Here is a 15993-nt window from a genome sequence, read left to right on the forward strand (position 1 = left end):
GATGACTCCCATATCCATATATCCAACCCCAACTTCTCCCATGGACTCCATCCCTGTATCACTAATTACCTTGTGCATGTCACAGGACTGTCTTAAGTTCAACATGTCTAAAACTGAATTTGTTATCTTTTTAGTGTCTCTGGTTATTAATCTCAGCATTATCCTCAATTCCTCACTCTTGTCTAGTGCTACATATTCAGTCAATTGATAAATCTTGCCATTTTTATCTTCCAAATATTTCTCACATTCGACTCTCCACTCACACATCTACCACCTTAGTTCAGGCTCTCAACACTACTCTCCTAGATTATTTCAACAGCCTCCTAATTGGATTCCCTGCTTCAAGCCTCTCACCAATCTAGTCCATTTTACATACTGGTACCAAAGTAAGTTTTTCTTAAATCCAAATCTGACCATGTGTCTCCCCTACTCAACTAACTCCAGTGGCTTCCCATTGCCTTTAGAATAATTGCTTTTAAAGCCATCAACCTGTCCTCAACCTGTCTTTAGGTTCATTGGTTGACTTCCCCTCTCACATTCTACAATTCAAGCCAAACTGATCTCTTGTTTTTTGCAATCACAAAACTCTCACATCTCTTGGCCTTGGTATTGGCTGGTTTCTTCCTGGTATATACTTCCTCCTTAGCTCCATTTCAGGTCTCTTCCTGCCTTTAGGATATAGCTCAGCTTCTATCTCTTCTGCATGAAGCTTTTTCCTGATCCTCTCCCCTAATTGATAGTGTCCTTCTTCCCATGGTACCATTATTTAACTACTTTATATGTATATACTCCCTTTATTATTTCCTTTATTATTTATGTTGCATGTATTTTATATGTATTTGTCTTCCCCATTAGAATGTAAACTCATTGTGAATAGGGATCATTTAACACTTTGTACTACTATACAGTGCCCAGCATATTATTGTTGTTCAATTGTGTCTGACTCTTCATGAACCCATTTGGGGTTTTCTTGGCAAAGATACTGGAGAGACTTGCCATTTCCTTCTCCAGCTAATTTTACAGATGAGGAAGCTGAGACAAGCAGGGTTAAGTGACTTGCCCATTAGCTAGTAAGTGATTAAGGTGAAATTTGAACTCAGGTCTTCCTGAGTCCAAGCCTGGTGCTTTATCTACTTCACTACCTAGATCCTACCTGGCATACACTAGGTGCTTAATAAATCTTATTGACTGATCTCAGTAAATAATCTTTTGTTAGTCCTTCACAAATGTAACATAATTTGGTTAGGGCTATTCTCCAGAATATTTGCCTTTTATCCCATTGAGGAATAAAGACTTTATTACCTTTTTAAGAAATTTCAGGTAGTAAGCAAGAGTTGGAAAAGATATTTTGGATAAGGGTCCCTGATAAGGGGAGGCATCAATAACTAGTCCTGCCTCACTTGTGGCCAGGAAGGAAGAACTAAAGCATAGGAGTGAGCCACCTCATTAGATAGTTACAGAAATCCACTCAGCAACTAATTAGGCTACTCTCTCATCTGCCATTGGAAACTTAGGAGCTATCATCTCTTCTGTCTGGGCAATCAATTCATTATTACATTGCACAAGCCCCTCAGTCACCTAGGCAGAAATAAGCTTCCCCCACCCCCAAATCTAGTTTCCACATGAAGACTAGAACCAGACAGAAAGTATTTACTCTTACTCCAAGGCGTGGCCCCATCCCATCCCATGCTCTAGTACACTTATACATGTAAACAGGTAATGCATATGTTACAAGGGCCTGGCCAATGGAGCTAAATCTTCTGAACATGCACAATATTCTCTGCCTGCTAGAAGAGACCCACATAGAAGAGGCTGGGAGCCTGCTTCAAGGAAAGTATGACTCACAAAGACTCCGCTCTTTGGCTACATGTGCAGGTACTTGGTAACTGGTCTGCTGCCCATTGTATAAGGAAGCAGACTTTTGATGGACTGAGATAGAACTGAGGTACATTAAAAAAGCACTAAACGGGCAAAGAGAGTCTCTTACTCTTCTTCGTTCTCAATAGGCTGACTTGGGTGGGGGAAGAGAAGCAGGAGAGACAGTCAGACATGCCATAAACCTCTAGGAGAGGACAGGCCTTGGACCTTTCCCACATGAGGCCAATCTGTGAACTATGGATGCAGGTCTCTGTTCTTTGCCTCAGTATATGCTCTCTCTTGCCTTAGGGGAAGGATAATTTGAGATGATTACAACCTTGAGAGCTACAAAATGTCATATCATCAAGCCCAGAAATCTGAAATCTGGAGTCCATACTGGATTGTGCAGATAGCCAAATGGTGATGAACAAAGTCTTGATCTGTTTGACTGACATAGACTGAAGAGAGACAGGAGAGAACCATAGTGATTCATCCATTGGCTATAGCAAATAGAGATGGAGGTGAATTTGGTGGTAAGGATGCCATGTATAAACTGAATTAAGTTTGAACTCACTTTCCCCAGGGACCTAAACTGATAGTATAGGGAGGTCTTGAAGGGGAAACCCTTTGAAATTTCTTTTCTAGTTACAGCTTTAGGGTAAGTATCTCTTTGTTAAAGTAAATGGATGCTAATTCTTTAAATGAAATTGAGGCACTGGTAGTTAACATTAGTAAGTACCTACTAAGTACCAGACACAGTGAAGTGCTTGGAATACAAAAAGAGGCAAAATATAATCCCTGCCCTTAGGAAGTTACAATCTAAAGGGGAAGAATACACTGTAAATGGGAGCTCTGAATAATAGCTTTCGAAGAGAAAAAAAAAACCCTCTCAGGCCCCCAGAGGTATTTCTAGAGCCCCAAGGATGATTTGTAGCCTGACCAGAGAATCTGATTTATGTATGTGAGTGCAGGTTGGGAAGAGGGAGGATAGAAAAGCAATGTATGCAGATATATATTTGCTATAAATGTCCTATAATCAAAGACTGAGAGGCTGCCTGCTAATCCCAACATTGCAGAGCGTCTTCAGGAATTTCAACAGCTGTCATGAGTATGAGGGAATAGATTGCTTTTGCTGCACCCCAAGAGAAGAACCAAGAGGAAAGAGTAGAAATTACAGTCAGATCCAGAGTTGTTGTTTTTAGGAGAAACTACTTAATAATTTAAAAGATCCAAGACTGAAATGGATCATTTTAAAAGATTCCCTATCCAAGGAATTCTTTAAGCAAAGCCTGGATGACCTTTCAACTCCACTTTTGAGGTAATGCTTGTCTAGGTGTGATTTAGAATAATTCAGGAATTCTTAACCCGGGGTCTGTTTCCTTGTTTTGTTTTGTTGTTGTTGTTATTTTCTGTCATACTATTTTAATAATTGTATTTAAATACAATTGTTTTCCTTTGTAATCTGATGTACTTTATGTATTTGAAAACTTTATTCTAGTCCTCAGTGGACTACCAAAGGCATCTATCATTCACACACACACACACACACACACACACACACACACATATATATATATACACACACATACATACATACACACACAGAGCCAATCCCACTGCTCTTATATAACAAGAGATCATAGAATCAGATGGAGTTGGAGGAGACTTAATATAATTTAGTCCCATTCTCTCATTTTACAAAAGAAGCTGAGGAGAATTAAAGTGATTTGTCCGAGCTAATATACAATCTATTTGCTGGCAAAGTTGGAATAAGAACCAAGGTTTCTTGGCTCCCAGTCCAGATGTCTTTAAGAAGGACCAATCACATTCATTGACACAAATACTTTATTATAATTTTACTTTGAAATAATTCCATCTGATCTCTATTTTCTTTGCCATAAGAATAAAAAAAATCATGTCGAGTGATACTGCTTGGTCTTTTGGCGTATTCTTAAATTCTAGTCCTTCTAGTGTTAAGGGGGTGTTTGACTATGGAATGCAGAATTTAAGCTTATAACATTTCCTTTAATGCTAGGAAAAGGGTGTTACATAGAAAAGCATCAGCAGTATGTCCTTGAAAATGCAGCAATATTTGTTAAATTTCGAAATGGACTCTGGACTCTTTCATGCAGTTTCAACCGCATCTCCACATTCCCTTTCAGGGAACGTCAGATAAATTTTCCAGAGTGTTTGAGCAATCTGACTAGGACCTGAGGGAAAACTCTGAGCAGTTTGTGCGAGACTAATGAGTGTGGAAGTTTTGTTGCTGAGCATCGGGGAAAGCTTGCCTCATTTGTGTTCAAAGTACATGTGAGAAATGGTTTATTTTAATTGCTTGTGTGACTTAATGATAATATCTCACATTGATTTAGTGTTTTAGGGTTTACCAATTACTTTCCTAGCAATATTCCATGAAGTAGCTAGTTTCCATATTATTATCCCCATTTTACAGATGATGAAACTGGACCTCAGAGAAGTTAAGGGACTTTTCTCGAGAGAATAAATGGTTTGACTTTTGTCATTTTATCTTTATTTCCTAGTGCAGCTAATAGCTGTTCTATAAATGCTTATTGATTAAGATTGAGTAATTGCCATCTGATGAATTAAGTATCATGGGTGGTGTGCAAACCTATATCTTTTTACTCCTAGTCCAGTCTTCTTTCCTCGACACCATATCATCATTCCATTCTCAGAACTTTCGTCCAGTAGCATAAACCCAGGGACATGCCAGACATAAATTTTATTTGTAAGTGTGTGCCTAAAAGTCCTTTTCTGACTTTGGCTGACTATATCTATATAAGAAAGGTCAGGAATATGTCAAATCAGGTATCTGCGGAACTGCCCTATAGGGAGAGGAGAGTTCCATCAATAGAGTTAGGATGGGCAAGGACCTCAGTGAGCATCTAATCTAACACAAACATTTTGCTAATGAAGAAGCTGAAATTCATGAGGAGAGCCAGGATTTGAACCCAGGTACCCTGCATCCAAATTCAGGCCTTTTCTACTGTAGTTAATCATAAAAAAGTTGTTTTGTTTATTGGAATGATTTCACAATTGGAAATAATCATCTAGGTTCTCCTTTTTTCTCTATCAAAATATAGATTTCCTACTATAGTCTACAGACAATCTTAATTCCCTTTTTGACAGGGCCAGTAAACTGATAGGTTAGGGATATATAGCAAATATAGTTTACCTAAGGTGACATGTTTGATAAAATACTTCTTGTTATCTTCACGTGGAAGTGATGGAGATACATGGGATAGAAGAGAATATCATTAAATGGACTCTGAACTGGTTAAATAGACTCAAACAGCAGTCATTAATGGTTCATTATCCCATAATAGCCTGGAGCTAAATGTCCTAAGTGATTTGTCCTTGGACCTATGCTATTGATCAGTTGTATCCATGATATGTTGTTGGTTAGTTGTTTTCATTCATGTCTGATTCTTTGTAACCCCATTTGGGATTTTATTGGCAAAGATAGAGGAGTGGTTTGCCATTTCTTTCTCCAGCTCATTTTATAGATGAGGAAACTGAGGCCAACATGGTTAAGTGACTCTCCCAGGGTCACACAGTTAATAAGTGTTTGAGCTAAGATGTGAATTGAGGAAGATAAGTCTTCCTAGCTCTAGGCTAACACTCTCTCAATTGAGCTTCTTCATCCATTATTTAAGTAAAGGCATAGAAATACTTACCCAATTTGGTTGTTCTCCTTCCATCTTCAGGCCATGTTCTCACAACCACCTCCTATAACCCAAGGGGCTGGGGATGGGGCAATGCCCAGTCTCAGGCTCAGGGAAGCATTAGCATACATGCTTCTTGAGGACTGGACCCATACCCGTCCAACAGGTTGTAGAGTGATCATTTTAGCTGAAATGTGGATGTAGTGCTCATGAAGAGCTCAAGATCAGTAAGAATAGAAACAAAGTGAGAGAAAGTTCCTAGTCTCCTATTGATGGAATAACATCATCTTAGCAAAGAAAAATAATTTGGAGTGGGGAGTGTCCAGCAAGATAATAATCATAATAAAAGTATTTATGTAGAGCCTGCTCTGTGTCAAGCACTGCTAAACATTTTACAAATATTATTTCATTTGATTCTCACAACTCTGGGAGTCAGGTTCTATCATTACCCCCATTTTATAGTTGAGGAAACTGAAGTGGAAGGGGTTAAGAGATTTGCCCAAGGTCACATAGCCAGTAAGTGTCTGAGGCTAGATTTGACCTCATGTCTTCCTGACTTCAGACTTTTAACACTCTATGCTCTGTGCCACCTTGCTCTCAGATTTATTCCAGCTGAGGGATGGGCTGTTCCTAAATTTGATACCTTCCTCACACTGCCTGCTGGGAGCTGCCTGAAGGAGCCACAGACAATATCTGGCATATTGGAAGAGTGGACAAGGGGTACAATGCCAGCTAGGAACCTCCCTAATCACAAAATCTGAGTTGGCACTCCAGAGACTATCAAACCTGCCTCAGAGTTCCCTCTACCAGACCCCAAGTGGTCATCCAAACTTATAAGAGTTCCATTCTAATGAGGTCTTTCCTAATTCCCTTCTCAAATACTAATGCCTTCTCAGCCCTATCATTCTGCACTTATTTTGTCTATATCTATAAATGGATATATTGTCTTCCATGGTTAGGTTGTAGGTCCTTTGAGGTCAAGGACTCCTTCTTATTTTGTCAGTCAGTCACTACATCAGCAAGCCTTATATTAAGAGTTTGCTAAATGCCAGTCACCATGTTAAGTACTGGGGATAAATGAAAGTAAAGAACATAGTCCCTGCCCACAAGGAACTTACATTCTAACTAAGGAGACAGAATGCAAAAACTACTATGTACGTATAAAATTATGCAATGTGAATGGAAGGCAATCAGAGAGATGGGATTGAGTAGATAAGTCCACTAAAGGCATTTTGTAGAATCTAGGATTTGCCAGGGAAGCCAAGAGGCAGACAATTCCAGGCATGGGGACAGCCAGTGAAAAGGCACAGAAACTGAAGATGGAATATTATGTGTGAGGAACAGCAAAAAGACCACTGTCACTAGATGGTAGATTACATGAAGGGAAGTAAGAAAGACTTCCCTAAAAAGCAGAAAAAGCCCAAGTTATGAAGGGTTTTAAAAGAAACAGGATTTTAGTTTTGATCATGGATATAATAGGAAACCACTGAAGGTTATTGGGGGAAGTGGGCATGATCAAACCTGTACTTTAGAAAGATAACTTTGGCAGCTGAACGGAGCATGGGCTGCAGTGAGGAGATCCTTGAGGCAGAGAGACCAACCAGAAGTCTATCACAATTGTCAAAGTGTCAGGGGTTGAGAGTCTGCACCAGGGTAGTGGCCGCATAATGGAAAGAAAGGAACATATCACAGAGATATTGTGAACACAGAAATGAGGAGACTGGCAAGAGATAGGATATGTTAAGTGAGTGGAGGGGAATTTAGGATGACCCTGAGGTTGCAAATCTGGATGACTGGGAATATGGAGAGGGCTTGAGAGGAAAGGTGAGTTCTGTTTTGGAAGTGTTGAATTTGAGATGTCCACAGAACATCCAGTTTCAGGCGTCCAAGGGGCACTTGACTAGACAACACTGAATCTCAGGACAGAGGTTAGGGCTAAATTTGTTGATCTACATAAAGATGATTATTAAACCTGCTGAAGCTGATAAGATTACCAAGAGAGATAGTATAGAAGAAGAGAGTCAAGGACAGAACTTTTTTCTTTATGTCCCCTTTGCTGTCATTCAGTTGTTTCAGTCATTTCTGACTCTTCATGACCCCATTTGGGATTTTCTTGGCAAAAATACTGAAATGGTTTACCATTTCCTTCTCCAGTCCATTTTACAGATGAGAAAGCTGAAATAAACAGGGTTAAGTGACTTGACTAGGGTCACCCAGTTATTAAGTGTCTGAGGCCAAATTTGAACTCAGAATGATGAGTCTTCCTGACTCCAGGCTCACTACTCTATCCGCTACTATATCCATGTAATTCTAGTGCCTGACACATAGTAAATGTTTGTTTAATAAACATTTGTTGATTGATTTACTGCCTCCAGAGGCAGTACATTTCATTTGGGGATCCTGCTAGTTGTTAGGAAGTTTTCTCTTACATTAAGCTTAAATCTGCCTCCCAGTGACCCTCTTCTACACCCCGACTCCCCATTGCTTCTAATTCTGCCTTTTGTGTGTTTGCAAGGGGGCTCGTGGTCAGCAACCTAGATGCTGTATCACATAGTAATCTTTCCCGATTCTCTGGGTAATATATAATGAATCAGAGGGGTGATAAATTCTCCAAAGTGAATGGAAGGGGGCAGAGACTTTCTTGTGAAAGTCTCTGACATAAGGACTTGGTTTGTTTTGTTTTGAATGGGATGAAATGGAATTTATATAATTGTGGGTAGAAAGGCCTGGAGTCTGTAAAATCCTGTAGAAACAGCAGAGGGCATTAGAGGGTTTCTCCTGAGGTCTGTCCAGCTGAAATAATTGTCCAGGAAATGACCAGTTGAGATCTGCCTTGAAGAGGCAGGAGGGAGAAAGAGGAAAAGGGAGAGGAAAGAGTAAAAAGAGGGAGGAGAAGGCGAGATGGGGAGAGAGAAAGAGATGGACAGAGAGAGATGGTCAGAGATTGACACAAAGAGAAAGACAGGGAGAGATGGAGAAAGAAAGCCCAAAGGTCAGGACAATGAGGAGAGTAAGTAATAGGAAAAGACCAGAAAAATACAAGAGGGGAAGTTTTGAGATGGGAACAGAGGTTCTAGATCACACACACACACACACACACACACACACACACACACACACACACACACACACACACACTCCAGAGAGCAAAGAAACAAATCTAAGACTTCATGAGTTCTGCATATGGGGGAGTTTATGGGATTTGCAGGAAGAAGGCAGAAATTAGTCCTGACTCTGTCACTCCTGGTTGTATGTAATCTTTAAGAGGTTACTTCCCCATCCTGGTCCCTGGTCTCTTCATCTGTAAGATGATGAGGTTGGAATAAATAATGGTCAAGGTTTCTTCCAGTCCTAGATCCTATGAAGTCTTTTAGGACCAGCTCCCATTGTCCTCCAAACCTTTAAATATACACTTTTAAATTAGTACCTAAAACCAGTTGGGATCTGACACAATGAACATTTGTGGTTGGTGGGGTGGGTGTTTTTTCCTCCAGTTTTCAGACATGTCTTAGCATTAGGAAGTTTTATTTATATTATACTACAAAGCTGCTTCTTTGCCAATTCTACCCCCTGTTATCAGAGGACAAGTAAAACAAGTTTAATCCATCTTCCACAAGACCATCCTTCAGATACTTGAACCCAGTTTTCATGATCCCCTCTCCACTCAAATCGTCTCTTCTCCATGCTAAAAATTCCTAGTTCCTTGGAACACGCTTTACATAGCATGATCTCAAGGCTCTACATCATCCTGGTCACCTGACTCTAGATACTCTCCAGCCTATTAATGTTTAACTAAAATGTGGCGCCCAGAGATAAGCACATCAGTGGCAGCCTGACCAGGACAGATCATAATGGGATCATCACCACCACCACCACCACTGCCCCAACCCTACCCCCACCTATAATACAAGAGATTGCAAAGGAAACCAAATAAATTGAAATGTGGTGATTAAATATTAAAAACAAGTTCATAAATCTCAGGTTAAGAACTCTTGCATTGCCATCTATCTACATTTTATTTGTCTCTTTAGTTATTTGTATGTTGTCTCAACCATTAGAATATGAGAAATAGGGAATATTCTCACAAACAGGACTGTGTTTTTGCCTTTATTTGTTATCTCTAGTAATTAGCAGAGTTCCAGGAACATAGTAAGCACCTAATAAATACTAAGAAACTGAGTAATGAATGAATGATTGAGTACCCACCATGCACCCACCATTGGCAGAATAGATACTGCATCATCATCATAGCTTACTATGTCCCAGGCACTGCAGCAAGGTGCTTGACCTTGAGCTTACAGTTTAGGGTCATCATTTGGACTCTGAGCATTTAAATGGAAGTTTCCTAATGACCCCCCCCTTTTGGATGGGAGTTCACACTTAAGTCTAGAACTAGGCTTCTGATTTCCTTATGTATAAAAGAAGGGAACTGGACTAGCTACTTTTGAAGTTCTCTTCCAAATTTAAATCTTTGATCATATGAGCCTATATATGTGACGGGTGAACAATCTTTTTTTGTTGTTGAAGTTACTGGAAACAATTCAAGGGGATACAAGGCTTCTGAGAATGGCAAAAGAACAGTAACTGATGTAATTCAAGAAATATTTACAAATTGCTTACTCTGTGCTGAGCATTCTGCATCATATTCTAGCATTGCTGCTTGAAATAAGCCATGTTAAAACAATTTTGTATTGTTAATAAGTACAGGAACCTCTTTGGGTGTTATATTTCTCTAGGGTGAAATAACATTAGAAAACTACAAATGGTGCAGACAGGTAAGAAGACACGGGAGAGAGTGGGGAGCATTTCTCCAAACACTAAGTTCTTTAGATTTTGTCGCATCTCCCCTAGTTGTCCAGGCATGAAATCATGAGTCATCTTCCCTGTTTCTAGTGAAATAGCAGAAAAGTACCATGGAGAATCAGAAAACCTGGGCACTAGTCCCAGCTCTGTTACTAAAGAATTGTGTAGACACAAAGTAGCAGGCAGGTCACTTCTGGTCTACAATCTCAGTGTTGTCATCTGTAAAATGGTTAGTTTAGAATTCAGGATCTTGAAGATTTTATATTCTCCAAGTCTTTAAGTTCAATAGCTGCCCACACTTACTTCCATAGCATTTTATGTTTATAAAGTGATTTCCTCACAAGAATCTTATATAAAAGAATTGTTATTCCCATTTCACAGACTTTGCTTCCTGAGTAGGCAAACAATGGACACAAGTTAACTTATCTAAATCATTTAAATAAGTTGTTGAAAATAATAGTGGAAAACACTGCAAAAATGGCATCAACATTGGCTATGATAATTTAATCCAGCAGTTTGACTAATATAAATGAATTGCCACAACAAAGAGACCAAAGGAGTCTAGAAAGTACCTTAGTCAGCAAACAGATGAATTACTTGCCAAATGGAGAGAAACCACAGCCAAAAGAAACACCAGGTTAGAATATAAGCTCATTTGTAAAGTTTTATGAAAATGATGAATGATTAAGAGTAGTACCGTCTCATAAAGTAGAAAGAAGCAGTGAGTGGTTTAAAAAAAAAAGTTTAAAGAAATCTTGGCAAGAGATCCAACTAAGGAAAGTTACACCAAAGGCAATTAAGTATGAAAATAAAAGGACTGAAAACAGAAGAAAAATGGAAAAGGTTTACCAAAAATCATTATAACAAACTTTTCTTCACCAAAGGCAGCAGAACTAGCACACTTCAACCCTAATGTCAGTCCCAGATGTGCATAGAGAGGAAATAGAAATCATAAAGAGAATAAAGGAAGAGCAACCAGGTTTAAACGAGTTTACATAGAAGAGAACCATTCTGGAGTTGATATAATTTTGAGAGTGTAGAAAGGCTAACTTAAAAAGTAGCAGAAATACATGATTGCAAAAAAAAGTATCAGAAGGAGCAAAAGACACCAAGTTGGGTGGAGGACAGGGGAGAAAGCTTAGAATTTGTTAATTTCAAAAAAAGAAAAAGGAAAAAGCAACTAAAAAAACATCATTAACTATGTATCTATTTTCTCATCTATACAATATCTTTATGAGAATCAATTGTAGATTAATCAAGGACATTCTAAATAAGGCTATTAGAAGGAAACAAGAAGTCTTTCACAGGTGATATTCAATGATGTGTTGTGTCTTTACCATTTTATAATGAACAGAAAGATATAGAGAATGTAAAACCCTACTGTGCTTATTGTTGGAGGATTGTAAAAAAAGGATTTTTTTTTACAATAAGGTGTCTTCTAGCCATAAGTCAAAATCATTCAAGAATCCTTAGAAAATACAACAGAAAAACTGTTCAACAACCTTCAGATTATAAACATTAGGTGAAGTATAACACCAGGAGATGTATCCTTGACAAAGATACTTGTCACTATAATGGATGACATCCAGGAAAGAATCCAACTTGAAGATGCTTCTGCTTATGGATGGCAGTGTGCCAATTGCATGCAATCCAAGAACATTGCAAAGACTCACTCAAAGGAGTTTGGTGCACCTATATACATACAGAAGGCCAAGTGCTGTGTGTATATAGCAATACTATGTGTATGTATATCCATGGTCTTTTTCGAGAATGCAGGACAAACAACCACCTGCAAGTATCTCTTGGGGACCCAGCTAGCCAGTTCCAGCTGAGCAACATTCCCTTCTTTCTTTCTTTCCTTTATTTCTTCCTCACCTTTCTTTTCCTTTCTTCCTCTCCTTCTGTCCATATAGGGTATCATAACCTTGCCTGTAGGTGCTCTGCCCAAAGGAATGTAAATTTGGATTGCTGAAACCTTGTAAGATATCTTGGGGGTTGTGGGCTAGATTTCTTTCTCAAGGATCATTCCTTAAAACCAAATCACTCTAGTTCTCATTAATTGACCAAAAATAGGTCCCGTCCCAAGCCCACAGGGTCATTATTTGAACCCTGAGTGCTCAGACTAACCTAAATAGCAACTGTTTCTGTCCTGGCTAGAAACCTTAATGGTCTTTCACTCCCAGATAGCTTTTTTTGGACTAGGTAGAAGAAGTCATTTTTGCACCATTTATTGCATAGCCTTGTCACTGAATTGGCATTGCTTTAGTTAAACTGAGACCTGGGAAAGACCTTAGCTTAAAAAGGCCTTGGTTTCCCAGTACATCCAGAGTCATCTCAAGTTGTCCTGATCTATATATTGCCACTGGACCCAGAGGGTCTGAAGGAGAAAGTGAGACCCCCCCCCAAAAAAAAAACTTAAATCCAATTCATCTACAAGACATGACATCACCTTCCTGATGTCTCAGTCCTATTGGAGAATGAAGGACAAACAACAATATATATATATTTATACACACATATCTACAGACAGTATAGATGAGCAGTGAGACAGAGTTGGGACCAGATCTGAACAAGAATAGTGGATTGGAATCCCTTTAGGAATTGGAAAAACTTCCCAATGAAAGCAGAGACCCAGTTTTTCAATTCTAACATTCTACCAGTTTTATTATGTGGCAGTAAAGCATGGGACTACAACTTCCTTCAAAAAGCTACAAATTAGCATCATACAGAGTTGAACAGAGAGGTAAGGTACATCGTGGGTGAACATATAAATAATGAGGAACTCCCAAGAAGAGTAGGTAGAAAAGACATTAGCAAAGAACTGTATGATAGGAAGGGAAGATGGCAAAAATGAGAGATGGTAAGTGCAAAGTCAAAGTATTCTACTTGTATTCTCACAGAGTAAGAAGAAAGTAAAAGAGGCTGCTAGATAATTATGCCATGACATGGACAATATTTTGTCCAGAATGGGTAGAAATGAAGCTTTTCTATTTGCATCATCAAGGTTGGGGGGAGGGGGGCATCCAAACTGATGAGATCACAGAGCCATCTGATTATTTCACAATGCAGGGAAATGGGACTTAAAGAGGTTAAGTGATTTTTAAAAAATACTCAACTCATAAAACTTCAGAATGGGGCCTTGAACCCAGGTCTTCTGACCCCCAAACTCTTTCCCACTGTATCATGTTATATTGTCGATTATACAGATCTACCCTTTGTCCCACTACTTTGTAGAGTGGCAGGAGGAGTAGAGAAGGAATTGATTTAAAACCAATTGCTAAGAAGAGGTGACCTCGGGTTTTCGCCATTGCAATTCAACCAACAGTGGCAAGTTTCCATCACACTAAAGACTGTACTTGTTGCTGTGTGACATAAAAGAATGATAGTTGACCAACCCCTAAAGGTAAATCAGCCATCTCATCCTCAAGGTTGTAAGATTCAAGTCACATTCACACATGTAAAATGAATGGACTATAACATAGATCTTGCATTCATTTCACTTTTCTCAATGTTTGGTGTGGATCACTGCACAACTTAATAGACCATGATATCAACCATGAAGACAGTTGAGTGACTGGATACTCAGAAATCTAGATTCACCTGGAACTTAATATCCTCAAGTTCTTTCATATCAGCAAAAATAGGTTGACTAATAAAGGAAAGAGGGCCAAAATTCAAGACAATCATCTTATTGAAGAATATATAAGACAACTTCCACCTCGGGCTACCTGCCCAATCTCCCAACCTGGATGTGGAGAACCTCCAGTGAAGAAAGGAACAATCTTTCCTCAGACCTCAGACCATCCAACTGCTGCTGTTCTTAAGGAAAGAGGATGAGCAAAGTTGGTGAGGGATAGGACTTTTTTTTCTCCCACCATGAAAGTTCAACTTCCATCTACTGATACTTCCTTTTCTATCTAAATTCATCCTCTAGAGGGAAGAGAAATTGTGAAGAAGAAATAATGAACCATTACTTACTCCTCCATCTCAACTCAGCCACACACAATCAGGTTCATATCCTTGATCTTACAATCACCCACAAATGTATGAACTTCATAAACAAGAATTCTCATATCCCCTTATATGACTATAATTTATTGGTTTTTCACTTTTCCTTAAGAAATTCAACTCCTCATCTGTGCAGTGGCCTCTGATCCCTTGTTTCTCTCCCAGAGGATCTTCTCTGCACTAGCCACTCTCTACTCTTTAATCTTGACCCCTTGGAAAATACATTCAACTTTCTACTCTCTTCTTCTCTTAAATATCTAGCTTCTTCATCATGTCACTTAGCTTTGGTTCAACACCCCTCCCTCCTTATTTGTTGCCTTTGATCCTACACACTCACCTTTGAATGAAGGTGGAAAAAGTCATGCAACTGTTCTGCATAAACCTGCTACAAATTTATGTCACACAAGCTCAAATGGACTCTCACTGCTTCTAGGTAATCCTGTTATACTTGCCTTATCAATCCATTATCCCATTCTCCAAAACAGTTTTTCCTAAACTTTTTATCCCTCCTCAAGTTTCCCATGGTTATCCCCTTCCATCATCCCCTCATCTGAAAATTTGGCCTCATATTTTACAGAAAAAAATTTAGACCATTAGCCTCTTCTCAAATCTCTTGTATAGCTTGTTACTCTCTCCTTGTTCACACTCCTGTCTTATGTGATGAGGTGGCCTTACTCCTTACCCCTCTAACCTGCTCAAGCAATCTCATTCCTTTCTACTTCCTCCAAGATTGCCTATTCTGTCATGCTCACTTCAGTATTTATTTTCATTCTCTCCCTCTCTACTGGTTCATTCTCTATTGCCTAGAAACATGCCAATGTCTCCTCCATCCTAGTAGGCGGGGTGGTGGAGACAAAAAAAAATCTTTCATTTGATCCTTCTTTCTCCATTAACTATCATCCTATATCTCTTCTAGCCCTTGTGGCTAAACTTGGAAAGGCCATCTACAATAGGTACTTCCATTTTCTCTCCTCTCACTCTTCCTCTTAACCCAGCTTCAAACCTCATCATTCAATCAAAACTGCTCTCTACAAAGTTACAAATAATGTTAGTTGACAAATCCAATGACTTTTTTCTCAATCTCATTCTCCTCGAGCTGTAATGCAGCCTTTGACACTTGCATATATAGTGAAGTGAGCAGAACCAGGGGAAGAATATATAAAAATAATATAATAAAGGGAAAAAACTTTTAATGACTTGAGAATTCTGATAAATGCAATGACCAACTGTGATTTCTGAATGTTGATGATGAGGTTTGCTGCCCACCTCTTGAGAGAAAGGGATAGAGAGGTTATGGACACAACCAACTGGGAATTTGTTGTTCACTTTTCCTTAAAAAAAACCCACTACATATAGCTTAGCTGTATGCATTATAAGGGCTTTGTTTTTATTTCATTTTATTTTTTTCAATGAGGAAAGGAGGAAAGGACAGAGGGAGGGAAGGGGGAGGGAAGGGGGGAGGAACAGAGGGAGGAACGGAAAGAAAAGAATCATTGAAGCATCTTTTTTTTCTTAGTGGAGAGAAAATAGCAGAAGGAAGAACAGACAAGGACAGCTTTGAGAGATAAAACCTAGTCTCGTTATATAGATTTGAGGTTTCATATACAGTCCTCTTTTTCTGTTCTACTGTGTAAAGGCAAAT

The sequence above is a fragment of the Petaurus breviceps genome, unplaced genomic scaffold, assembly GCF_028583685.1.
Source record: "Petaurus breviceps papuanus isolate PSGF00001 unplaced genomic scaffold, PetGlider_PUasm1.0 140, whole genome shotgun sequence".
Classification (NCBI taxonomy): domain Eukaryota; kingdom Metazoa; phylum Chordata; class Mammalia; order Diprotodontia; family Petauridae; genus Petaurus; species Petaurus breviceps.